Source organism: Pezoporus flaviventris, unplaced genomic scaffold, assembly GCF_033815535.1.
Source record: "Pezoporus flaviventris isolate CSIRO_AGI_PZ_B2104156 unplaced genomic scaffold, CSIRO_AGI_Pfla_v1 ptg000083l, whole genome shotgun sequence".
NCBI lineage: Eukaryota > Metazoa > Chordata > Aves > Psittaciformes > Psittacidae > Pezoporus > Pezoporus flaviventris.
This window is the reverse complement of record NW_026892631.1, coordinates 8,291,771-8,319,206: the sequence shown is the minus strand read 5'-3', so window position 1 is coordinate 8,319,206 and position 27,436 is coordinate 8,291,771. Positions and strand designations below refer to the sequence as shown.

Genomic DNA, 27,436 nt, shown 5'->3' with positions numbered 1-27,436 from the left:
CAATGTTATGAGTGGCTCTAATGAAAAAAAAAAATCTGTGTGTGGTTTTGTTTTCTGGTTGGTTGGGTTTTTTTCTGTCTGAGCAAGGTTCTGCCATCTCATGTCATTCATTACATGTGATGATAATATCTAATTAACATCTCGAAATTACCACAGGAAATCCTTCCAAACATCAGCTGCCAATGTCTGCTTGATGATCCAAATCAGAGGCTTCAACAAAAAGCTAACTGCAGTTCTGGGAGTTTTGGTTGGGTTTACTGGAGTGCGGATGCTACCTATATATTTACTGTGAGGGTGCCAAGGCCCTGGCACAGAGTGCCCAGAGAAGCTGTGGCTCCCCCATCCCTGGCAGTGTTCAAGGCCTGGTTGGAGAGGGCTTGGAACAACCTGGTCTAGTGGAAGGTGTCCCTACCCGTGGCAGGGGGTTGGGACTGGGTGAGTTTTAAGGTCCCTTCCAACCCAATCCGTTCTGTGATTATACATATATAGGTGCCTAAAGCAAGCCCAGAACATGGGATGCCTGGGAACAGACTCAGAGATGAGATTGTAAATGAGTTTGCAACCACCAGGAAAGGAAAGGTTTCTGTTAAATCCATTCTCCATAGATTCTGGCTGTGTGACTTTTATTAACTTGCTGCTTGATTCCAGCATGATGGTTTACCTTGCTGGTGATAGGGTCTGATGTAATTCATCTTTAGCTCAAATCTAGAGTAACTGTGATGCTCAAAACCCAGTGCTCTGGCATTCAGAAGCTCTCTGTTTTGTCCCTTGTGACTCCAGGCATGCTGAGTGGATCATTTCTCCCTTTGAGTTGCTTGTAGAGCCAATCACCTGCTGTAGCAGTGAAACAGCTGGACAGCAGTTTTGTCTTACATGTGCTGTTAAGTTAGGGTTGCAACAAGTAGTGCTTTGACTACATAGAAGCTGTTATTGTGAAGTGGCGTCTTGGGTGGTTGTTAGCAGTGTACAGAGATTATAAAAACGCCCTCCCCACCACCACATTGTTCTCCCAGTACAATAGATTTGTTAACATCCCAAGCCCTTTTAATTTGCTTGTGTCCATTTTTCACATCCCCCCGTGACTGGTGGGGGTGGAGAAGCTCTCCATGACCCAGCAGTGTGCTCTTGCAGCACAGAAACCAACCGTATCCTGTGCTTCATCATGAGCAGCATGACCAGCAGGTCGAGGGAGGGGATTCTCCCCCTCTGCTCTGGTAAGATCCCCCTGCAGTCCTTTGTCCAGCTCTGGGGCAGCAACACAAAAGGGATGTGGAGCTGTTGGAGAGAGTCCAGAGGAAGACATGGAGATGCTCTGAGGGTTGAAGCACCTCTGCTCTGGAGGCAGCCTGGAGAAGAGAAGGCTCTGGGGACAACTTACAGCACCTTTCAGTGCCTAAAGGGACCAGCAAGAAATATGGAGAGGGGCTTCTGACAAAGGTCTGTCCCTACAGGACAAGGGGGAATGGCTTTAACCTGACAGAGGGGAGATTGAGATGAGACATTAGGAAGAAATTCTTCCCTGTGAGGGTGCTGAGGCCCTGGCACAGGGTGCCCAGAGAAGCTGTGGCTGCCCCATCCCTGGCAGTGTTGAAGGCCAGGTTGAATGGGGCTTGGAGCAACTTGGTCTAGCGGAAGGTGTCATGCCCATGGCAGGGAGTGGAGCTAGATGAGCTTTAAGGTCCCTTCCAAACCATTCCATGACTCTGTGATTCTAGGATTCCCCACTACCAGTGGTGTACTCTGCTTTAGGGGAAGCAGTTGAGGGCTTTTCTCTTCAGCTGCGCCATTCACCTACTGCAAAATTAAGAGCAAGCAGTAACAGATGAGTTATTGCCATCTTGTTTCCTGATTTGTTAAGTGAAGAGATTTAGCACCTGACTGAAGCACAGTCTGAGTCACCTCCTCCTGCAGTGCTGGGGCTGATGGATGACACTTTGCTGGAGCAAAATCCCATTTCATGACCTATGCAGGATTTTCAAATTTGGGAAATGATTGCATCATCTTTTTTTCATACAGCAATTTCCTTTAAAATGGTGTAGAAATGCAGTGGGCAGACTTGTAATCTATTTATAAAGTGAATCCTTCATACCTATCATTTTATTGTTATTATTAGGAAAGAGGTAAAATAGGTATGTATCCAGAGAGATACACACTCCAATGTAAGTAGTCCATGAACACCAAAGGCAGTTTTAAACAGCTCTAGACTTGCAAGCCTTATTAAGGCTTTCTAATACGCATGCATGTAGTTGTTCACTTTTCTGCTGACATATTTTCCTAGGGGAAATAAAAACATTTTATCCATTTTCCCATATCATTCCCTTCCCGGCTTTAATTTCATAACAATGGAGCAAAAAGCCACAGAAGGCTTTGCCTGATAAACAGAGATGTTTCTTTCCTTATCTGGCTATTACGAGGCAATCATCAAAATTAAGTTAGGAATGAAAGGAAATAAAATCAATGATAATGAAGCCAATGTTCTAGTACATAGTTAGCATTTTACTAAATGGCAGTGGTGTTAGCTCTTAGCAAAATGTTCTTTTGCTCTGGACATATAATACAAAACAATGCAGGTTTATTAACACAATATTCCATGTTTCTTCTCTGTAGAAGAGGTACTAACTCAGGAATTATGTGTACTCAGTTACATTTAAAATACATGAGTTGTGCTGTGGACTGTGATGGGAATTCTCTGGCAAATGTGAATTTTGCTGCAGAGATGTGTCACCGTAACACTGTACGTATGATCTACTAGCTAAAATGCTGTCCCAAAGCTGGGGAGCCTGGGTGGTCTTCCTGTCTCCGTTGCTGGCCTTTGGGTGATCTGATCCAAGCTACTTCCTTTGGCTTTTTTACCCAAATTAGATACAGATGTGCTGACTTTCTTATCATAGAATCAGTTAGCTTGGAAAAGACCTTTAAGATCATCAAGTCCAACCATTCCCCAGCACTGCCAAGGCCACCACTAAACCATGTCATTAGGGGCCTTGTCTAACACAGGTTTTGAACTCTTCCAGGGATGGTGACTCCAGCACTGCCCTGGGAAGCAGTGTTTTAAAACTCTTGGAGGGAGATGGGAGGTATCATTTACTAAAGCTCAGGAAACTTAACAACGAATCAGAGGTAGTTTCATTAATAAACTTGAGATTGGCAAAAAAGCTTCGTGATTAAGTTTAATGGTACTGGTCTTTGAACAGCCTAAAAGCCTCTATAGATACTTTCGGAGGTAATGCCATGAATAAAGAAACAACTCCTCTGCAGTCAGCTGAGAGGTGTTGCAAGCAATTTGAATAGGTTATTATCAAGATGATTTCCTTAAATCTTACACATTTAGGCCAAGTATTACTGGCAACAGCAAGAAAAAAGTGCTTCAGGGTCATTAATGCTCCCTTGATCTTGTATTACACAGGTCAGTCCGGAGTTTGGGACATAGTTTTAGAGACTTGTTTTTTCTTCAAGAAGAAAGGCAGTTGAGTCTTACCCTCCTGTTGTTGAAAATTCACATAGGATGCATGTTATAAATTGGTAGTCTATAGCTGTAGCCCCGTAAGGTTTAGGGCTAGCACATATTAGCTGCTCTGGAGGAAATTGAACTTTGTTGTCAGATATTAGCTGTCCAGTCTCTTGAAAGCCTTGGGGTTTATGAGCCAGGATTTCAGTATTTGTGGTCATGGCAAAAGCAGCAAGATAATCAAATAGCAAATAAAATGCTTAGGCTGGAACACAATCTGAAGGGCAACAGTTTCAAAATGAAAAGCTTTACAGAACCCAGAGGAAGAAGGAAGCCAATTAAAGATGTTGGGACTTATTACAGAGTCAGGCTTATTACAGATTAGCCTTAAATGATCTGTGAATTCTGTTTATGTATCTGGAACTGTGTTTATTCTGAGATATAAAGAAAACAAACAAAACAGAATGGTAGGTTATCCCTAGCAGTTGGAGAGGAAATGAAATGAAACTGCAAATGGGAAGCTTCCTACATTTTCATTTCTGATGCAGTTTCACATTCTAAGGATCTTTTCCGTACAGAGGCTCTCTTTAATAATGGGGCTGTTTTCTTGCCTCTGAAATAAAATGCAAGGCAAATGCAGTAGGTAGCTGTCTGCAAATGTATTTTTATCTTGCAGCGCAGTTACTTTTTAATGAGAACTATAGAAGCTGATTAATTGTGGCTTCTGCATGTATAATTTAGGCAAGACACATTTGCAAACAGACTGCCCATCAGCCTGAACTCATAGGAGATCCTTCTGTTTACAGTAGTAGAAAAGAACATTTAAGCATTCCTCCCAGTACCAAGATTATAACACAGAGCTGAAGCTGGTTTGGAAGTGCTGAGAATTTGTAACTCAAGTTAAAACCAGTGGGCTGGTGCTGTGTATGCTGTATTCGCCATTAAGCGAGCATCTCTTCTGGGCCAGTATTAGCAGGATGGACTAATGCTGCTTTGCTACTTTGTTATTTATCTCAGCATAAGATTTTCTGTTTGCATTACTTGATATAATTTATGATTTTTAAATGTGGGGTTTTTTCAAGTTCTGAATTATGATTCTTATTTGTCTACAGTCAAAACTTATGAGATCTCTGAATTAAGGTCTCTTTAGCAGTCTAATGTGTCCTCTTTAGCACTCACATGTTTGTAGCGTGCTTGGCAAGAGGGAGCAAATACTGTTTAGTTCCATTTTCCATCTAAATGGGAGGGTAAATACAGCTTCTTAAGTGAAAGGATTGTCACTAAACACATAGCCCTGGTTCTGGAGGTTTTACACTGCCAAAAGACATGGGAACATGCAAGAAAAGAATTCAAAAGCTGTTTGTCTTATTTGAATTTGACAAAAGAAAGCAAAAATAGAAAAACAGTTAATCTATAATGATGATAATTTGACTTGTGGCATATGCTTTTTGGATCAGTGGGTTCCCTGTGTTGGTTTTTGAGCTTGAGCATTAATGAATTCCATTTTTGAGCAACATGCATCCTTTGGGATGTGAAGGCTTTCTGAATATTATTGAAGGAAGGCTGTGGGATGCTCACACGATGTATTTTTTCCCTTGGCTGCTGATGGGGATTCCAGCTGAGTTTTTGTTCTGCTGCACTGTTTCTGCTTCATGGTTATTGCCTCTTTTGATTGTTTTTTTTTTTGGGGGGGGGGGGGGGTGGGTGGACATAATCGAACAGCTTGATAATTTTAATTAAAATATTTGATTAATATTCATACTAATTTGTATATGATTTGCAACATTTTCACCGGAGATCAGGCACTACACTGGGTATTCTCACATGTAGGTTAAAGCAGCAGTTCAGTTTTACCATAGCTTTCTGGGTTTTATTTTAATCATCTATGTGATATTCTTTACAATTTCCAGTTCTTCTGAAGAACTCGCAATCAATTCTCTTGTATTAACACTCATCAACATCATCTGAAAGCCAGCAGGAACTGCTTTCTTTGAAGAAGAATACTTGGTGGTATTTCACTCTGAACTTACAGTATTTAGAGCATTACTCTGGTATCCACTCAGACTTCTTCCCAGCTGAATTTAAATCTTATGCTTCCCTAAAACGATGTCACAGTGTTAAATTACATTTAGGAGGAACATATTTTTCCCTTATTTGGCCCCATATTCAGTGGTATTTTAACTGGAGATAGTACAGTGGATACTTGTAGTTATTGCTCATACTGGCATCCCTCAGATGATTCAGACTGCCAGTTTGTGGTTAAAATGTACAAAACCAGACAGTGTTCCTGTAGTAGCTGTTCCTATGTTTCATGACAGCAGTGCCTGTGGAAACATGATTCTGGCATACAGTGTACAGTAGCAGAATGAAAAAGTGAGAGCTCTGAAATTTGTTTACAGAAACAAAACAGTGTTTGAAAAATAATATGATCAGGACTATGACCCATACGTAGTTGCATAGGTGTGAGTTGTTGTAGGCTACATTTAGAGCACAAGTCTGATTAGAAACGGCTGAGGGAACTGGGGCAGGGGGGATTTAATCTGGAGAAGAGAAGGCTTAGGGGGACCTTATCGCTCTCTACTACTGCCTGAAGTGAGGATGGAGCCAGGAGGGGCCTGGGCTCTGCTCCCAAGGGACAGGACAAGAGGAAACTGCCTCAAACTGCTCTGGGGAGGCTTGGACTGGAGATTAGGAACAATTTCTTCCCCAGAAGTTAGTCAGGCATTGGAACAGGCTGCCCAGGGCAGTGATGGAATCACTGTCCCTGGAAGTGGTCACAGATTATATAGACAAGGCCCTCAGTGACATGGTTTAGGGGTGGCCTTGGCCATTTATAAGGGTAATAAAACACTGGCATAGGTTGCCCAGAGAGGTGGTGGGTGCCTCATCTCTGGAGACATTCAAGCCGAGACTGGATGTGGTTCTGGGCAACCTCATCTAATTGAAAATGTCCCTGCTCATGGCAGGGGAGTTGGACTGGATGAGCTTTGAAGGTCCCTTCCAAAGCAAACTGTTCTATGACATGCACACTGTACTGTTTGTGTCGCTGTGAATTGGCATCAATAGCATAGATACCACTAAGCTGCAAGTTAAGCCATGCCAGTTTACTGTTGACCTCTGCTTGCTTTATTTGTCATAAAATAAGCTGGTTCTTCACCTGCTCAGCTTCACTGCTCAGTGGCTTAGATATATAGGCAAGGCTTAAAGGTTCCCTGTCATTCATGTATACCTTCTTGCCTGTGGCAGCACCACAGGGCCCAAGGACCTTCCCAATAGCCCTTAAAGAAAGGAAAAGAAATCTTCTCATAATTCTGCTCCTGTTGTGCCAGAGACAGTGAATATCTTCCTCCAGGTCCGCCGGGTGTTTGTGCATGGGTGTAAGTAACATACCCTTGCACCCAGCTCTACTGTCATTCTTCTGCCGTGAATCAGGAATGATTGAGCTCATTGTCAGGCCATACTTCCCATGAAATACATCTTTTTCTGTTTCCTGTTTGAAAAATCTCAAAAGCACTATGATGGGCTGCTTTTACAAGTGATCAAGATTTTATACACTCTTTGTGTTGTTATCACCCACACCTGAGTTCTTAAAAATAAACCAACTTGGAGAAGCAAAGGGTAAGAATACAAAACACAGTCTCAGCTCATCAGCTTTGTTATTTATTTTTAAGCTTTTATCTTTTCTGGTGTTTGTAGTGATTAATGGCAAAGAAATCATCCTCATTACCAGCCTCTTTGACTCTCTGACACTCAGAAATAAATTCCAGGGCATGTTCTCTAAGTAGCAACTGCTTATTTGTTTTTATGAATGTCACTTTACCAGCTTTTCAGATAGAAAACCAAGCTCATCTATGCCCTTACAATGTTAATTGACAGCCGCCAAGATATACATTGTTTATTCAGTTCAAATCAAATGACTGGATGGAAATACTCTCACGAATAGGTAACTTCTGAATTATTAAGCTTATCCAGTAGGAGTTTTGGAAGGAACAGCCTATTGTTCTGGCTGTACCATCTGTTCTGGGAAGAACATCATCCGCTGTTCAAGTGTGTGCCTCTTAGAGGCAATGTATAATTAATATAATTGCTTAATGGGACATTTCCCTTGACCATAGCATGCCATGCTGCCCATCTTCTTCCACTTGAGTGTGTTGCTCCACTCCAGTGGCATTTTTCAAACAGGAGAGTAGAAATACTTCCAACAAATCCTTCAACCAACATCTCCACAGCAGGTCAGTAAGAGCATCATGACACCCTACATCTCATATCCTGTAATGTCTGAATTGGTAACGTATGGTCTACTCCCATAGTCCAGAGAGTGTCTCTGTTCAGGATCTATGCCTTTAATGATATGGGCTCCAAGCATTGCTTTAAATTTAAATTTAAATTGCAAGCTGCAGAAAGTGTACTGGCAGTCCTTAGGCTGCTACAGGATCAGTAAATACACATAAGCTATGGTTAGCATGTAGGTTGTGTGTGCTGGCATAAAGGTAATTTTTCTGGAAAGAAACATATACTGAATTTGGGGTGACATCCCTTTCAAAGACAAGGGGACCCAAACCAACTGGAACATGAGGAGGGGCTTGGAGCAACCTTGTCTAGTGGAAGGCGTCCCTGCCCGTGGCAGGGGGTTGGAACTGGATGAGCTTTAGGGTCCCATCCAACCCAAACCAGTCTGGGATTCTGGGATTCTACTCTGTTCTCTTCATTAGAACTTAAGAACAGTTGTTGTTGTTCTGTTTATAAAATAATTATGTTTCAATTTTCTCACCTCTCCTCTGTTTTGCCCAGTTGTAATTAAAAGGCTGTTGAAAGCTTCATAAAGCTTTTTTTCCCGGTGAATTATTTATAACTTTTAGGTTATATGAGACTATCTGCAAATTATGCTGAGTTGAGCGGCCAGTTCTGTAACACGCGCACACACACAAGCTAACAAAAAGGAAAGCGGGAGCACAAACACAAAGGTGAAAAAAGAAAACAAGCAACAAAATGAAGAATTTCATTAAAAAAAAAAAAAGGTTTTCTTCATTACTGGAATTTGACAAAAAGTTAACTTTGATGTCATACAAATTCCAAACCAAAGCAATGTTCCATTTAGCTCAAAATACTTGGGGGTGAGGGGAGAGAGGTAGAAGTATCAGGAGTGAAAAGCATTCTTTTCCAGTTGCTGAGGAGGTGTGACTTGATTTGCTAAACTAGCAAACTGGAAAATCAATTATTGACATAGCTGTAATTTAATTTGCTAAATGAAGGGTAGTCTTTCAATAATTCCAAGCTGAAAAGAGAAGTACTAAAAAACAGACTGGATGGTATTAATCTGCTGGCTTTGATTAGACTAAATATTGGTAGAGAGTTGTGTACTAAGAGTAAAGGCACAAACCTAGCCAAACCTTTTGAAGTTCTACTGCCATCTCTGAGATGAGAAGCAAGGAAATTTGCATTATGGTGGCATTATTTCTTATATGTGTATCAGAGAAGGATTACATCAGAGATGATTACGATGATATCCATTCTTAACTTTCTGAAGTTGTTATGCATTGTTTATAGTTTTTCCTAAGTCCTCTTTCATACAAAGTGCTTTAGATCAAAACCAAAATAACAAAGCTTAGTTCACTGCCTTTTTTTTTTCTTGCATGCAATTAGCAAATTTTGTTCTTAACTTTGCAGGTAAATAAAGCTTGTAAGCTGCAGAAGCAATGACACATACAAACAAAACCACGCTAGGTTTTGAAATCTCAATTTTGGTGCTGGAGCATGTCAAATGGCTGTGTACACCAGCTGCTTTCCACTTTTTTTTTGTAATAAACAAGCATAACAGCACAAAAATTGCCAAGTCTATCAAAATTGTGTACTGGGTTTGGCTACTGTGTCTGGATACAGAGTGTGCAAGATGAGTGGAACCACTACTGCTTTAATCCGCACCAGTGGAGTTCTACTAATGGATTTGCCAGTGAGCAAATATCAGTAGAAATATATAATTAAAAGCAGTATTTAGTGCAGTCCATTTGAATCTACAGTACCATAAACAGTGACAACTGTTGTTGCCTATTCCAGCATCTGCAAACCTCCACTTTGACTAATTAGAATAAGAAATAGTAGTTATCATTATTTGAACAGCTTCCAGTGATTGAATTATTCAATGCATTACATTGGGTTAAGCTGGAAAATCTATTTATTTGTACTTTCTGAAGGCTTTCAGTGGAACAATAACCTGGACAAATACTATTTGGTAAATATATCATTCAATTCTAGTAGATTCACATATATATTTCTTAATGTTATTTTTGTAGCATTAGCTCTAGTAGAAGAAATACCTGAGGTGGCATAAAATTAATAGCAGCAACAGAGATTAAGTTATGATGTAACTGCATCTTGACATGTGGAAGAGATTAAAGATCCTGCAATTGATGACTGTGTTGGCAGTAGCTAACAGAAGCTTGTCATGAACAGTGTTTTCAGTCTTTGCTCCGTGGTTTGGCTGTTCCTTGGGGAACAAAGTGGGTCCTATTGCTTGTTCCTGACCCTTGAGGGAGGTGAATGAGGGATGTGCTTCCTCAAAGCCATCTGCACAGTAGTTCTTACGAGGAATACCTGAAAAGTCCAAACAGAAATTTGATCAATGATCTCATTGCTGGTGTCCAGCAAACACTTTTGTGCGTAAATGACACCTGACAGCATAATAGCCACTGAATACATCACAGTAAATACAATTTTAACAGTGGTCCACTAGCTGTTTTTTCCTTCAAAACAATTTATGACCCTCCCAAGCATGAAAGAGGCAATACTGTGAAACAAATGTTCTGCATAACCTCTCTGTTTTCATTGATTACAGAATTAATGTACGGGACTAAAGAAAATACATGAAAAGAGCGTATAGCAGTAATTGAGCTTTCCTTAGAATTAATTTACTTTCTATTGCCCTATGCATATGGGGAGCAAATACAGCAGAACTGCATGTATAGTACTTTTTGTTCAAAAGCAAAACAATTAAAGGAAAATTATGCTTAGAGATCTAGGATGAAGAAACAGGCTGAGAAAGTTGAGGCTGTTCAGCCTGGAGAAGAGAAAGCTGTGTGGAGACCTCATAGCAGCCTTCCAGTATCTGAAGGGGGCCTATAAGGATGCTGGGGAGGGACTCTTCGTTAGGGACTGTAGTGATAGGACAAGGGGTAATGGGTTAAAACTTAAACGGGAAGTTTAGATTGGATATAAGGAGGAAGTTCTTTACTGTAAGGGTGGTGAGGCACTGGAATGGGTTGCCCAGGGAAGTTGTGAATGCTCCATCCCTGGCAGTGTTCAAGGCCAGGTTGGACAGAGCCTTGGGTGAGATGGTTTAGTGTGAGGTGTCCCTGCCCACGGCAGGGGGGTTGGAACTTGATGATCTTAAGGTCCTTTCCAACCCTAACTGTTCTATGGTATCAAAACCACCCACTTGATTCCTCTTGAACCATAACAAAGGTAAGGTATCGCTGACAGAAGTGAAAGATCTTTGGTACAACAGTCTGTTACTCTAATCAGTCCTGTTTCTGCTTCGAAACAGTACTGTTCTGGGAAAAAAAACTACACTAAAGGTGTTGCTTTCAGCATTAACATGGTATCCTTTATCTGAATCCTCTCCTCTGATCAAGCTGGGTATATTTCCTTTATCATGTATCATACTTACTAAACGAAAGACTATGTCCAGTGTGACATAATGACTAGGCTTCTTCTCTGGGTGCTCTGTATTCATGCACCTTTGCTGTTTCCCTATTTAATCCAGGATTTGCTGTGGTGGTGGAGGTCAGAGAGATGTCAGTATTCATAAAAAAATGAACTCAAAATGTGACAGCCTTAAAATCACGGCTAATCTTTTCAAGTACCTAGAACCCTCAGTTGGCTTCTGTGGTATTTAATTGGTTCAGGATGGCTCTGTAGGTTTACTTCTTGGTAAAACTGGGTCCTACAGCCACATGTGCTTACTTACCCTTCCCATATAACCTTTCTGGAGTGCTTGGGATTGAAAACTTGACCATGAATTACCATTTGTGCATATGCAAACAAAACAGGCAGTGAATCTAGCGGTCCCAGGGAAGGCTTTAGTGTCTGTATGAATAGTATTCAGAAGCTTTCTGTGACCAGTAAGGGGTGCCTTAGATCTGATGAAGGACAAACTACATAATCATGGGTAGCTTGAATGAGGTTATAGATGTGTGGATGAAGAGGTAACGCTTAAGTTGTAAACCTAGAGTAAAACATACTGTGGCACCTGTGGACACATATCTGACTTCTGTGGAAGTTGCTTTGCTACTCTTGAGATGGTACTAAATCACCTTTAGTTTTGTATTACGTGTTCACAGGATGGAACCAAGTGATTTTCAGCTGCTGTTATGACATATGCACAAGGATGTAGCTAAATCTGCTTCAGGGATGGTGTTATGTTTTTATAGCTCTTTAAAATGGACTGTGTTATTTTGTTAAGACTTCATTCTTCATGTATGGTTAGTTTAATTGGCTTAAAATCAAAAGGCAATTCAGTGTTAACCTCCTCAGCGGTGCAGAAGGGCCAGAGTACTTCAGGGATTTCAATATATACTCTTAAGGTGTTTAAGTGCTTCAGCTTTTTTAGTTTTACATTAGAGGCTTGGGGGAAGCAAACTGTGCATCAGCCAAAAATGGTATTTTTCTCCTATTTCTCAGTTCATTGAAATAAATATGTAGTAAAAATCTGTTACGGTCAGCACTTTCCATTTATGCTTTCAAGTTAAGGGACTAGATAAAATGCAGGCATACTTTTGTATGTCCTATAAACTGAAATGCTGGACTGAATATGGTTTTACTTATAAATAGTGTAAAAGCCAGCAAAAGTGTTTTACTGTATTTTATTACCCTAATGCTGTTGCCACCAGCTCTTGTCAGGTGTTGTACTGTTCTAACCCTTGCTATAGTCTGCATAAAGCTGGTTTTCTTCTGCTCATTTCTGAGGTTTCTTGTAGTATTGCGAAATCAGTTTAACATCTGACCTTTTAGCCAGCAGACTGGAGAGCAGCCCTGCTGAGCTCATGCAGAAGAGCTTGATTGCTCTGTTGTATAGTTCAGTATTTTGGATATGCAGATGTTAGTGACTGAAGTATATTATCCATCTTGAACACCACTTGAATTTATGCTGAAGCTTTCAAGTTCTGTTCTTTGAATAGGTCCCACAGTAATTGAATTCTCATCTTGTGCACAAAAAGAAGCCATACCTTATGAGCAGTACTGAGAACTCCCCTGATTGTTAAAATCGGCATAAGAAGGCTTTTGGAAAAAAAAGGGACATCCGACACCTGCAGCAATATTCGAGCTCTCCGTTTTCTGGTGGTTTATATATAGAAATGGATTCTATTACTGACCTAGGAATGAGAGGCGAGATGACAATATGCTGAGCTATCAGTGTTATTGCACCTCCTGGAGATTTGTTGAAATTTTCCATTCCTCTTACCTGCCAGAGGTGTCTTCCAGTGTTCAGCTCTTTTTATGGAGCTGGTAAAGTTCCTGTGAGGGTGGTGGTAAATGAAAGAAGGCTCACAGAGAACAGATGTGTCACCAAGGAGTCAGACAAGGTCACCTATTGCAAGAACAAAGTGGAGAAAAATGTCCTCAGGTGTTAGTTCGGACCATCCCAAAGAAAGACTTTCAGCCTTCACATACGGAGTTTGGGGATTCCAGTGGACTTTTGCTGTACATTTTTCTGTCCCTTGTATAGGGACAACAGGAATACCCAATTTACTAGGTGCTAACTGGAGGGAAATTGCCACTGTGGCCTGGCAAAATGCAGACAACTATTGCTTTTTCCTACAATAAGAAAAATAGGCCTCAGAGACAAACTGAGATGGAAGAATATGAGCTTACAGAAGTGGAGTTGAAGTAACAAGTATTCTTTTAAAAAGTGTGGTCTTACGGAATACTAATAATAACAACCGACCTCTGGCTAACAGCCTAAAGTAAAACAGTGATTTGAACTGAGGTCTTACATTGCTGAGTTCCATTCAGCCGAGGACTGATGAGAGAATTTCAAGTCTTCCTGGTTCAGCTGAACATCCAAGGGAGGTTTCTGTCCCCTTTGACAGGGCAGTAATTGGCTCCAGTGCTGTTGCCAGTGAAACAGCTGCTGTTGACTTCATGGGGATCTGCATTGTGCTCGCAAGATGAAAGTGTGGGTCAGGGTCAAAGTGGTCACCATCATGGCAGTTACTGAGGACAGATTAAAAATATTAAGAGGGTGGAAAGGAAAAAGCTTTTCTTGATCATGAACACCGTTTTCCATGGCCTCTGTTTAATAGAAAACCTAAAATAAAATCCTTGAGCATCTTGCTGTCAGAAGCAGAGCCACAATCCCATGCGAATATAGGTAAGACCTGTAGTTGCTCGGGACTTCTGTAGACCAGTCTTTGTGTCTCACAAGAAGGGGTGTTCTGCAATGAATATAGTGTTTTTGAAGAGGTGGTCTAGATTCTTTTATTCTAATAATGGTTGAAAAGTTCTTCAGCAGTAAAGCACTTTCCCATCAAATACATTGAAAAGAATGGGGCCAATCCAGAGTTCTTGCTAGGAGGTCATGAGATCTTCTTTGGACCTAATGGCAGTGTTTTTGAAAGGTCATAAATTCCTAACCGCTACTGATGCTCAGTTACACCTTCTGTATATGCCCCCCCTTCCATAGAAGGCTGTGCTCTTCACATGTTAATGAACTTTCAATCTTTGTTCAGGTTTTTAACTCCACAAAATGACTCCTTAAGAAGTTTTGTGCTGAATTTACCTGACACAAATGATCCTGTCATCAGGCAGCACTCACAGCTCCTGAGGTCTGACTGGCAGAAACACGCTCTCCAATTGAGTTCTGCCAGTGGTATTTGTATATGACGAATAAGACCTGGAAAGAGAAGAGATTCAGGCAAGACAATGTGATAAATCCTTCTGCAGAGACGTAAATGATTTATTATATTATTATCAATTATTAATAGTGTTTCATCAGATGGACCTGAAAAGCTTCAGCGCATTATTGTAGACACTGCACCCTTTTGAGTGACTCCAGGTGTGATTAAAGGAAAATAACAAGGTAGAAAACAGACCTGACTGTAGGGGCTCAAAGTCTCTGAGGGTCACAGAAGGAAGGAGCAGGGGCCTCTGGAGTGTCCTTGGCATCATCAGGAGGCACACATTGTGTCCCACATGTATGTGCACACACAGAGCTCAGCTTTTTCTAGAGAACATTCCTCAAAACTCCTAACTGAAAATACAGCTTATTTTGTGACTTCCCATGCAGCCTCACTTCACATTGATAACATCTTCTCTCCCTGCTCGCCTAACCCTCTATATCATTTTTGTCTAACCTTTCTTGAGCCCGGTGCTCTGATACAATTCATCTTTTCCCTTTCATTCATGCCTTGCATAAACAGTTTAGGTTTTCAAAGATGCGTGGGGCAGCCTGTTGTGAAGATAAACATTTCAAGGTCTTTGGGGACTCGAGCACTTCTGCATCACAGTTAACAGTTTGGCTTCATTAGAAAAGGGTTTCCCAAGTCTGAACAAGTTTTATTTCTCCAGTGAAAGCTGAGATTTTTGAAGGCAGCTTAAAGTTTTTCCCTCCCCTCCTATGCTAATTCTTCATATTTTCTTGCTAAGGCAAGAGCTTCCTGCTTTCTAAAGTCTAAAATTGTATCTATTAATTGCATATAATGAATATATTAGATATGTGTCTAATATATGTGTCTTGGCTGGAACAATATTCTGCTTGGTTCTTTGCTAACATTCTGATGGTCAGGTGTAGTGTAAAATGCTGGTTTTCAGTTAATACTTACGGCACTTGCTTTCTCTTTTTTTGACTCTTTTGTCAGCTGAGGTGCTGAGCCTGGATTACCAGTGGTAGAAGAATAATACGGGGTATAAAAGCTCTCATGGAGTTTCCTGTCATGAATTTCAAAACATGTTTTTATTCTTTGAACTGGTTTTTTTTCAGTAATTTTTTAGCTCTCCAAGCAGAGCACAATGAAAGACCCAGCTCCTTTTGTGAGCTACAGAATAGGGAAAGTCACTGCGGGAATGGTATTTGCTACTCCCAGTGGCGGGAGTCAGTGGCTTGCATACCCTGGGGAGTTTTTGTGTGCTGATGAAGGTGCGTTATCTTAGATGCTTTGTGTATAAAAGCTCCAAAGCCTTGGCAGAAGTGGGTAGTTTTTTATGCAGATTCTAAATAAATTAAATATATATGCATATGTATATAATGAAGGGAAATGACACGTTTGCAAAAAAATAGCATATCATTCTACAAGTCAGTTTGCAGAAAATTTTGGAAGAAAGGAATTTCTATCTTTGTTTAATGATTTGCTTATGGCAAGATATGTGTGTGTGTGTGTGTGTGGAGTCAAAACGCTTTGTTTTTTGACCTTTTATGGAGCAAAAGCTTAGCAACTAAAAAACCCATATTTATCCCTCTCTTCTGATAAAATGAACAGGGTTTTTTTTGTTTTCTACAGCTTGGAATAGATATTTGGCAGGTACCTGTTGTAGCCTGTACAAGTGTGTGCGTGAACCAGCTGTGATAGTCAAACTGAGTTTTAAAGCGTGAGAAGGGCTTGAGGGGAGGGGCCCAGTGCTGATGCTACTACTACCTGGTGAAATTCCTTTGTATATGGAAGGTCAGTAATCTTATCCTCATTTTGAAAACAGAGAAATAGGTGGCAGAGTCAAAAGTAACTTTTGCGTACACACAAGTACATTGGTTTTCATCATCTGAATCCTTTACTTAATAAAGCACAAACTTTTTGGTATTCCCAGCAAACACAGAATTGCCTCAATGGATTTTTGCACAGTGTGAACTCTCGTTTGTAGGAGGAAAAAGGGTAAAGAAAAAAAGGCACTAAAAGTTTTCCTCGTGCAGAAGGCTTTGTGGGTGGATATGTTAGGCTAGACTGTGCTGTTAAGAGATCAAGATGAAAACAAAAGCAATTCTGTCTGAAGTAGTCCACCTTGAAAGAAATAATGTAAAATCAGCATTTGTGATCAAAATTTTCTTCTCTTAATGTTCAGGTTCTAGACATCAGGGATACCTATTTTTAATATTACTTTTGTCCAGATTTTTGCATTCATATAATGCATTATTTAAGAGGAAAGAAAGTTGTTCTCTTGCTTAAGAAGTTGGGTATTTTTGGTGGGGGTTTTTGTGTACATTTTGTTTTGGTTTGTTTTGGTTTTTTTTAGCTAAGGAGTAAATCCAAAAGGCAAAAATTCGTGTTCTTAAGAATATCACCCCAAAGTATTTGAAAGTCCAAAGGAAGTGGATGCTGAAGCTCAGCTGTAAACCAAAACAAATCATCTGGGAGGGCTAGTACTAAGCTTTTTGGTGGGAACAGTTGGGCTTGATGATCTTAATGGTCTTTTACAACCTAGTTGGTTCTATATTTAAACACATTCAGAGTGAATATTATTTTTTGTCCTGTTTATTAAAGTCCAGTTTTATATATTTTAAAGCTGGATAGACTTCAGACTTGTTTTAGGATATGTTGAAATATTCTTTTCACATATAACTATACACCATTGCGACTCCTTAAGGATGAAAATCCATTTAAGCTTTTGTAAAAGACCTCTCCTGTTTTTCAAACTGTTTCATGAATTGCAAGCAAATACACAATCAGTTAAATTTCTTTCAAGTCATGCTCTTATTTTTTGATGAAATAGTGAAACTTGTGGAATAGCTTTGCCTAGATGTACTTCCTAGTGAAGAAGGGGACAATTTTATCATGGATTAAAATGAGACTTGACTCAAAATCCAGTGCTGTAACCACTGCAAAGGAGTTTTCTGTATTGTGTGGTGAGTTTGCTTCCCACTAAACTAAGTTATCGTAGATGTACAGGCCAATAGAAAGAAGGGATATTTTAAACATCAAATCAGAACGACTTCTGTACGTTTCCAGTCATTTTGGTGTATTTTAGGTAACCAGCTTAGAAAAAGTCAGGGAAGAGAATAACAGACATTAATTTATCAGTTTTCTTCAGTGTTAGGTTTTTCATTGATACATCCTACCCATGTGTTCGAATGTCAAAATAGAGCTCAGCTATTAGAATTGGTTATAGTTTTTAATTTTGATTGGTATTAATAGGCTGTTCTACTATCCCTTATGGCTGTAATGGCTTCTCAACTGAATTTTAGTGCAAATTAAAACAAAAATGGAATCAATGCAATCAATACATTTGTGGGCTGAACTATGTTGATTGTTCAACCTGATGCTGTCTTTATATGGACAGTTTCCTCTCCTGGGTTTTGATGATCATCATGATAATAAATGTAATCTTCTGTTGATACACATTTACACACTGGGCCTGATTCTGCACTCCTAAAAATGTATGCCTTTTCTAAGGCTAAAATTTTTAGTATTATTTTATCATTTTATAAATCACTGAACTGCCTTTTGTGCTTTCTGCTTCTTTTAGGGAGCAGGAATAATACATAAAAACTCAGGTAAACCTAAACTAGTAAAGAAATTGGTACACTTTTTCAGTCCTGCTCTTTCTTAACAGGTTTTTTTTTTCTTTTAAGCATTGCAAGACACTACACCCACTGGGGACAGAGGTTAAAAGAAAGCTGGTGTTGTGCATGGAGAGAACTACATTATTTAATATAGACCTGTTTCAGCTAGTACATGTTTATAGACAAATTAGCCAAATTGTTGTTTCAATATGTGTTGAGTTGATAGCTTGGAGTGTAGTCAGCTCCTGATCAGAAAAGAGTTACTTGTTCTCCTCTTAGTGAGGATCCACTACTTTTTATTCTGTGAGCCGTTGTATGTACTTTATACATATTCTTCGTTGTAATCTCCTTTTTCTGTTCCTTTTGAAAACCTGTAGATCTCTAATGGAGTATTTTTATAAAGCTGATGGAACTTGGGTGTGGAGCAGTCACTTCAGCTGCACCTTCCTGCCAAAACCAGCCAGTGCTTGTTCTGACTCTTCCACCCACTCTGTCTTCAAAAGCCCTGGACATTCAAGGCCAGGCTGGGTGTGGTTCTGGGCAGCCTAATCTAGTTGAAGATGTCCCTGCTCATGGCAGAGGGTTGAACTAGATGACCTTTGAAGGTGCCTTCCAAGACAAACTATTCTCTGATTCCATGATATGTGTGGAACGTGTCCACGCTCGTTTCAGGCCAGCAAACGCCATCTGGACAAAAGGCACTAAGGCTTTCTCTGAGTAATGAGGTTGTGCCTCGGGAGTGAAGTGCAGCAGAAACGTGCCACTTTATAATTTACTTATTTGCACTTTTCTGGACTCAGTGAAACTGGCTAAAAAAAAAATAGGAAAGTGTAAGACACATGGAAAATACCTACTGAAATCCATAGAGCTTTTCTGTATAAGTGTTCATAGCAGAGAGACTCTCGGTTTAGGCTCTTTGTGACAAGCATTATCATAGTAAAATAACCTGGATCCTTCTGATCCATGAATATTAGAGGCTGTATTTGTGAGTTCAATGGAGAAGCTGCATGGAGAGCCTGTGTGGTGAGTCTCTAGGACTTGGAAGTTCTGTGTATTCTGTTATATAAATGACACATGGTCTGATGGTATTTTTAACAACAAAAGGACATAACTGTGTTAGCTGAGGTTGCCTAAATTATAAGAATACTTTGCAAATAGCATTGAAGATAGAGTGAAGAGAGAAAGTGCCATTTCTAGGTATCACGTAAGTAGTGTTATTACAATATCCATATGAACAGTAGAAGTGGGTGATCTGAGTAATACATTTGTTGAAGATACGTGCTATTTCCTCCCCAATGTTCATCTCTTTAGAGACATTAACAGACATCAGGCTGGACCCCAGTCCTCTACTTCCTCTAAAGGCAATAGACCAAGCAGACAAAAGAAGCCTCAGCCTGTTCTAGAGCCCATCTGCTATTTCAGAACTTGCTGCTTTTCTTTCCATCCTTCCAAAGCAGTGGAGAGACAGAAAACATTAAGCAGCATGGAATGGGCTGCAAATCCTCCTGTGCTTTTTTTATACCGTGCACTGGAGAGGTAAAGATTTCTTGCTGCCGTTCCGTCAGCTGTAAACCAGAGAAGACCATCTTCTTTTTCATCCTTATGTGGTCATAAAGCAATTCACAGGATCATACCCACAGGGAGATTAAAAGCAATTTGGTCACTCTAAATCAAGAAGAGTAAATGAAGGGGAAACGCTGTGTTTGAGCAAAGATGTGGAAGCTACCAGGCAAAACCCGGCAGTTGAGGACCAGCAGAGGGTCTCCATGCCTGGAAGAAGATGCTTTAATTAAGGTGACAGACTTAGTGTCTGGCTGGATACATAATTAAAAGATAATATCATTTAAAATGGAATCATAAAATTAAATAGTAGATTTTTTAATTACTTTAGGACCAAGTTAGTACTTGATACCCCATAGATACGTGTCTGAGATACTGATAACTGAGCTTGCCATGCAGAAAAGATGCACCCTACGTCTATGATAAGTACAGGTAAAACCCCCTCAGATGTAGTTATTTTCTACTGAGAGGGAAAGGAGCTCTTCTGCTGATGGCAATTGTACTCAAATACCTTTTACCCTGGTGGGTAGTTTACTGGGTTACAGCTTTGCCGGCTGCTATGCAGTTATCAGAATGAAGCAATTCAGAGGAATTTAAGGAAAACATGGATAATTTTATGTGTTCTGCTTGTTTTCTTGCCCACTCAACCTACCCACAAGGCAGTTCTGCAAGTGAGGTGACATCTGTTTAAGAGTAAAAACAGGATTAAACATTGCTTGGACCTGGGCTTGGTGGGCCCCTCACTGAGAAGAAGCTGTTGCTGTCCCTCTGTCTGGAGCTGACATTCTCGTAGAATCCCAGACTGGTTTGGGTTGGAAGGGACCTTAAAGAACATCCAGTTCCAACTCCCTGCCATGGGCAGGGACACCTTCGACTAGAGCAGGTTGCTCCAAGCCCCATCCAACCTGGCCTTGAACACTGCCAGGGATGGGGCAGCCACAGCTTCTCTGGGCACCCTGTGCCATTGCCTCAGCACCCTCACAGGGAAGAATTTCTTCCTAATGTCTCATCTCAATCTCCCCTCTGTCAGGTTAAAGCCATTCCCCCTTGTCCTGTCCCTACAGGCCCTTGTCAAAAGCCCCTCTCCGGCTTTCTGTCAGCCCATTTAGGCACTGGAAGCTGCTTTAAGGTCTCCCTGGAGCCTTCTCATCTCCAGGCTGAACAAGCCCAGCTCTCTCAGCCTGTCTCCAGAGCAGTGGAGACATAGCTTCATCCCTCAGAGCACTTCCATGTCCTCCTCTGGACTCATTCTTACAGGAGTTTCTTTCAGAGGTTTTCTTCCTGGTCTAGCCATGCACTTGGCAGACAAAAGGCAGTTTTCTCCAGGCTCATTGTATATGTCTCTTGCTTCATAGAATAGAATCACAGAATAGTTAGGGTTGGAAAGGACCTTAAGATCATCAAGTTCCCCCCCCCCCCGCCATGGGCAGGGACACCTCACACTAAACCATGTCACCCAAGGCTCTGTCGAACCTGGCCTTGAACACCGTCATAGATGGAGCATTCACAACTTCCCTGGTCAACCCATTCCAGTGCCTCACCACCCTCACAGTAAAAAATTTCCTCCTTATATCCAATCTAAACCTCCCCTGTTTAAGTTTGAACCTGTTACCCCTTGTCCTATCACTACAGTCCCTAATGAAGAGTCCCTCCCCATCACCCTTGTAGGCCCCCTTCAGATACTGGAAGGCTGCTCTGAGGTCTCCACGCAGCCTTCTCTTCTCCAGGCTGAACAGCCCCAACTTTCTCAGCCTGTCTTCATACAGGAGGTGCTCCAGTCCCCTGATCGTCCTCGTGGCCTCCTCTGGACTTGTTCCATCAGTTCCATGTCCTTTTTATGTTGAGGACACCAGAACTGCACACAATACTCCAGGTGAGGTCTCACGAGAACAGAGCAGAGGGGCAGGAGCACCTCCTTCGACCTACTGCTTACGCTCCTTTTGATGCAGCCCAGGATACGGTTGGCACTTTCTGGGCTGGAAGCACACACTGGTGACTCATGTTCAGTTTCTCATCCAGCTTTATCATAGGGTACCTGTAGCTTGTCATCTTTCAGGGACTTACTCTACCTTAAAAAAAAAAAAAAATTAAAAATCCAACAACAAAAAATAATACCAAAACAAACCCCAAAAAATTGTTTTGCTTTTGCATCTGTAGGAAAAGGCTAATGCCCTCCTTGTTATGTCTTAGGAAATGATATAATCTGGGCATGATGTCTCAGTAAATTCTTCCTGTTGTGCTGTCTAATCCAAACAGTGTGTGCCATTCACGTTAATGCACCTTAGGGTATAATCCTTTGTCTGTAGTTCTGGATGTAGCTGGTGACCAGCATAAGTTAAAAATAAATCTCATTATTTTGCTCTAGATAGAAGGCTTGCTAGATCTCAGTTGACAAATAGAGTTTTAAAATAAGCTGTGGGAAATGCCTAGCTGTGACTCGTATGAAAGATGTACTCCTTACTGCAGCGCACAATGCTGCTTTGCTTCTGTGTGTCTGGGACGTGTTAAGACAGAAGCACATTTTAGTTGTTCTGTGGTTCAAATATTCGAGGGGTGCGTGAGAAACAAACCTTGCAAGTCCAGATCCAGCCTTCCTTCCCCCTTTACTCCAACCTACTCCAGTCCTTCCCTAATAGTCATCATTCTCAAACTGATGTGGTCATTTTCTTTCTCAGATCTGATAGATTTTTACCTCTCGCATAATTGTTTGTCTCAAGACAGTTTCTCCAAGCAGAGAGCCACTTTGTTCCACCTCCCTCTGACAAAATCCTTCACTTCTCAAAACATCTAGAGGCAGTTTCCCCATCAGCTTGTTCCTCCCCATAAAAGGTTGCTGGAGAGCAGTTGCAGTGTAGCCGTTCTCCATTCTCTTGTCATTTGAAACAGGACTTTTTTTATCTTGCATATAAAAAATTAGGCTAGAATTGCTTGAGCAGAAAAAGATTCCTAACAGCACCATGTTAAATCTGGTTTTCTATTCAGTAAGATAAATACAGACCATATTGCATGTTAACAGTGTTTAATACTGATTCTTCATGGGTCTGGGGTTTATCTATTAAGATGGCATTGTACCATGAAACATCCTTGTCAATAATTGAAGTAAATCAAGTTTAAGTAGTGGATTTAGTTTGGTTTTAGATTGTCTAAGCAGGGGAGTACACGTTTTCAGTCCCAGGAAGAATGATATATTATAAGCTTTAAAGGACTCATCAACTCAAGGTTAGGTAGGAAACTGTTTATCATGTTTTACCAGGAACAGAAAGATTACATGGGAGATAGCGAAACTGAGTGTGTTATGTGGTTTCAGCATAAAAAGAGAGGGAAACACTAGTCAGTCATGATTTAGGAGTGAACTGCTATGGAATAAATTTTCCAGCTGTTGCAGCTGGCATTGCATCTAAATCTGGGATCAAGCTTATTTAACCCTAATGATCCTGGCTAGTACCCAACCCTGAGGAGCAGAACTTGGGAGTGTTGGGTGATGAGAAGCTCCCCATGACCTGGCTTCAGTGCGTGCTTGAGCCCAGAAGCCAACCATGTCCTGGGCTGCATCCCCAGCAGCGTGACCAGCAGGACAAGGGGTGTGCTGAGGCCCTGGCACAGGGTGCCCAGAGAAGCTGTGGCTGCCCCATCCCTGGTGGTGTTCAAGGCCAGGCTGGACGAGGCTTGGAGCAGCCTGGTCTGGTGGAAGGTGTCCCTGCCTGTGGCAGGGTTGGAACTGGGTGAGCTTTAAGGTCCCTTCCAACCCAGTCAGTCTGTGATTCTATGATAATAAATCAGCTCTTCCTGGGGTGTGGCAGAACAGTCAGATCACAGCTTCCTTTTCTCCTGCTCTCAGCTCTGAGCCCATTCCCTCCAGCACACCAAATGTAGTGCAGGTCAGAAACACCAGCTTCTGTCATGTTGCAAGAGATATCCCTGCTTGACACAAGGGGTTAATGTCACCTTGCTTCAGTGTGTCTTCAGTAAGGGAAAAACTGTTTTTTGACAGTCTGAATATGACACTGGATGGCATGCTAAAAAGATACTACTATCTCAGCAAAAAATAGTTTGGGAAGTTTGAAGTCTGTTAGGTTGGTATTTAATTTTTGCTATTAAGCAGTGGAAGAAGGGGCTAACTGAAAAAGGGGAAGGAAAGTATTACTCAAACATTCTTCCCTTGGCTTCTGAGAAAAAATGTCCTTATCTTTTCATGAAGTGTATCCGGCAGCAGTGATTTGGCATCACCATACTGAAAACGTATGGGTGCCTCCTCATTCATTAACACTTGGAAAATTCTTTATGAGAACTATAACTTGGAGCACTGTGGGAAATAAATTAGACCTAAATTGTTACATCCTCTAGATTTTAATTTTATGATAATATGCTCTTAGCAATTTGGGGAAGATTATGGGGTCACCTCTCACATTCTCTAGATGGATCTTTTTGTAGGGAGAAGGTTACTCGATTCTCCTACGTGGTGTTTGGAACCTCAGGCTAACAGCCCCAGTTTTGTGAAGGACCACAGCAAACCAAGCAGAGACTTTGTACTGGTAATTTGTAGCATCTACAAAATTGAAGTCTGATTCACCACTTACTCATGTCAGGGCTTCTCATCAGTTGCAATAAACCAGGGCGAGCATTTCTTTCATCAAAGATGAATTTTCCTGTTGTTTTGTTTGGTTTGGTGGGTTGTTTTTTTTTTCTTTTATTATTTCCTTAAACAAAGAACATGATGTTTGGGAGGTTAAAAAAAGGCATCCTGTTAATTTTGTCCTTTAGATTGTCTGTCAGAATGAACTCAGTAAGTGCTTGGGAACTTGTCGATGCCTCTAGCTCCAGCATGCTATTTCCTTAAAATATTCATATCTGTAAGATACCTTGTTACAGGCCAACAATATGCAGAGCAATTCACGAGTCTCACCTGCTCCTTAGTCTCAAGAGGTCTTAGCAGCCGTCCTTTTCTCAGCAAAAGCCCAGGCTGCTCAGGTGTACTGCAGCAGTGAAATCAGCTTGTTCTATATGGCTGGTACAGGGTTAAACTGAAGAGGTGCAGCAGATGCAAATGAAAACAGCCTCTTTCCATTACTAACCTGGGAAATTACTCTTTTCCAGTGGGCAACCAGTGTACAGTGAATAAGGAGGAATGTGATGAGCAGGAAGAAACATAATCTTTTCTTTCATCTTGATTCCCCTTTGGATAGTGCAAAAGCTACTGAGGTGATTTGTTGCTCGCGATCCACTCCCATGTTTTTCAGAATGATTTAAAGCAGCAAAGTGGGGGTTGAATATAAATGTGCTCCTACTATCATCTTGAGACAGAACCTTCCTCAGATGTAAGCAGGCTTTTTTCACATCTTAGCCATCATCTTCCTTAAGACAGCAAGCAACTCAATGCCTTGTAAAAGTTTTAATAGATCAGAAACCTGCACTAAGGTGCAAGCTCTGCTGGGCCACTGGAGAAACAATGATATTAATAGAATAAAACCCCTCCACCTCCTTCCTAATGAGGTGACTTCAGTAAGACTTGTAATCCTTATCTGGGCAATCAGTTTTAGGCATGTAAATATTTTCCCAGGGGTATAAGCCCCTTGCATGCCTGTGCATGACAGTCAGGGACTCACTGGGTCAGGGCCTGGGTGGTTGAGGTGTTCGCCACAGAGGCTTGGGAGAGAAGTTAAGGATGAGACTTGCAGGCAGCATGCCAGCTCTTTCCAACCCTGAAGTATCTCTTTTTCCCAGGAGGGGTAGAATCAGCCAATATCCCCAGGTGGGAACAAGCCTCATGGCTCTCCATGCACAGGGGTATAAACTGCAGTGCTCCTCCGTGTGATGGAAGGAACTGGTGAGCAACACGTGAACTCCGAGACTGGGCTGAATATTTCTATTTTTCCTTTATTAAAAAAGGCCACTGAAGTAATAGGATCACAGAATCCCAGGTTGGAAGTTGCCTCAGGGATCATGTGGTCCAACCTTTCTAGGCAAAGCACAACCTAGACAAGATGTCCCAGCATCCTATCCAGCCAAATCTTTAGTGTCTGACGTTGGGGAATCACCGCTTGACTGAAAAGGTTATTGCAGTAGTTGATTGTTCTCATTGTGAAAAATTTTCCTCTTGCATCCAGTCAGATTCTCCCCAGGCATAACTTGTACCCATCATCCCTGTTTTTTTCCATGTGACTCCTTGTAAAAAGGGTGTCTCTGTCTTCTTTGTAGCCACCCTTTACATACAGGAACATGGTGATAAGGTCTCCCCTGGGCCTTCTTTTCTTAAGGCTGAACAAGCTCAGCTCTCTCAACCTTTCCTCACGCATAGTCCATAATAAGATTCTCACAGACTTCAGTGGGTCTTGCAGGGAGCCCATACTTTCCTCCTTTACCTTTTTTTAAATCCTGTAATATTTATTCCAAAGAGGTTCAACCAAAGTACCAAAGTTTAATAGCAACATTTGGTTTCATGTGGGCATTTCTACCTGGAGCTCAGTAAAACTGATTACAACTTGCAGCAAGAAAACAGAAAAAAAAGGACTTTCTGACTTCCTTATGTATCAGTGCTTTAAAAAACCCGAGTAATTTCTGCTTCACAAACATGCTGAATGAAATGCATGTCTCATTTATCACTTAAATAGTAATAACAGCGTCCGCTGCATGCTGCAGGCTGGATTCTGACATGGGTGGATTGACAGTGTTCACTCAGCGGAAGCAAAAAACAGATCAATAACAAAATGTAGCCTGGGGGGCTGGAGGTGTGACAAGTCAACCATGATTTCAGAGTCTTGCTGGGACCCTTATTAAACTCATTTGTACATTTGAAAACAACAGTTGCCTCGGTGGGTTAAAGGTAACTGTGAGTATTGGTCTGAGGAAGGCTTGAATTCTGTTTGTGTCCCAGAGGAACACAGCTGCTTAAGAGCAGCCTGATGCTCTTTTGGTGGAAGAGCAAGCAGCAAATCTAAAATGTTAAAATACTTAAAAGGCAAGGTTTTGTTTCATTTTGTTTCCTCTGCGTAACGGTTTATTTGCCAGGGATGGTATGGATGAGCACTTTGTGAGGCAGGAAGGAAAATTATGTTTACCTGTCCTCTCCTTCTTCTCCTCCTCTCCACTTACTCCCCACTAAGTGATGGCAAAGAACCACCTGGGTGAAGGAAATAGTTTGTTCCTTCTCGATATTTTGCTGGAGGAAGTGATAATGAGAGAGTGCCTTGCCTTGTTTCCTGCCGAACCCAGGAGCTGCAGGACTGCAGAGGTGTCGGGAGAAAAAAATTTGCTCTCTTAGGGCAGCAGTGACTCAGGTTTCCACTTTCTCCCTTGTTAGGGCTGTGTCTCAGGTGTGCTGCTGGGCAAGTGACCATGCTTAGGCCATGGCTGCTGCCTTTTGCCAAGAGGTGTCCCTAAGGTGACAAGGTGAGTCACAGGTCTTAGAGAATTGCAGAATATCTCAAGTTGGAAGGGACCCATGTAGATCAATGAGTCCATATCCCTGCTCCTCACAGGGCTACCTAAAAGTAAACTATATGGCTAAAAGTGTGGCTCAGATGCTCCTTGAGCTTCGACAGGCTTGTTGCTGAGACCGTTACTTTCGGGAGCCTGTTCTGGTGGCCAAACTCTCAGTGGAGAACCTCTTCCTAATGTTCCATCTAAACTTCCCCAAACAGAGCTTCATTCCATTTCCACATGTCCTGTTGCTGGTCACCAGAGAGAAGACCATATAAATGTTTTGCTCATCTTTCAGGCTAGACAAGGAGGAGTGTCACTCATCTGAAGCTCAGCCAAGGTGACTTGGCTTCTAGGGTTGAACACTGGGTACATATTCTTATTTTCATTAGACCTCATCCCTGTGCAGGCAGAGGGCTGGAGGAAAGGGAATGTGAGGAAAGGCTGAGTGAGTTTGGGTTGTTCAGCCCAAAGGCTGAGTGAGTTTAGATTGTTCAGCCTGGAGAAGAAAAGGCTCCAGGGAGACCTTA

General features: G+C 41.4%; 1 long non-coding RNA gene across 1 annotated transcript in view; it reads left to right on the top strand.

Annotated features, from left to right (window-relative positions):
• The window catches only part of LOC133280455 (uncharacterized), a 182,164-nt gene extending 155,284 nt beyond the window's left edge, over nt 1-26,880 (top strand). Inside the window, exon 3 of the long non-coding RNA XR_009747173.1 lies at nt 26,788-26,880. This is a non-coding gene — a long non-coding RNA (uncharacterized LOC133280455). The remainder of the gene's footprint in view (nt 1-26,787) is intronic.
• The last annotated feature ends 556 nt before the right edge of the window (nt 26,881-27,436 follow it).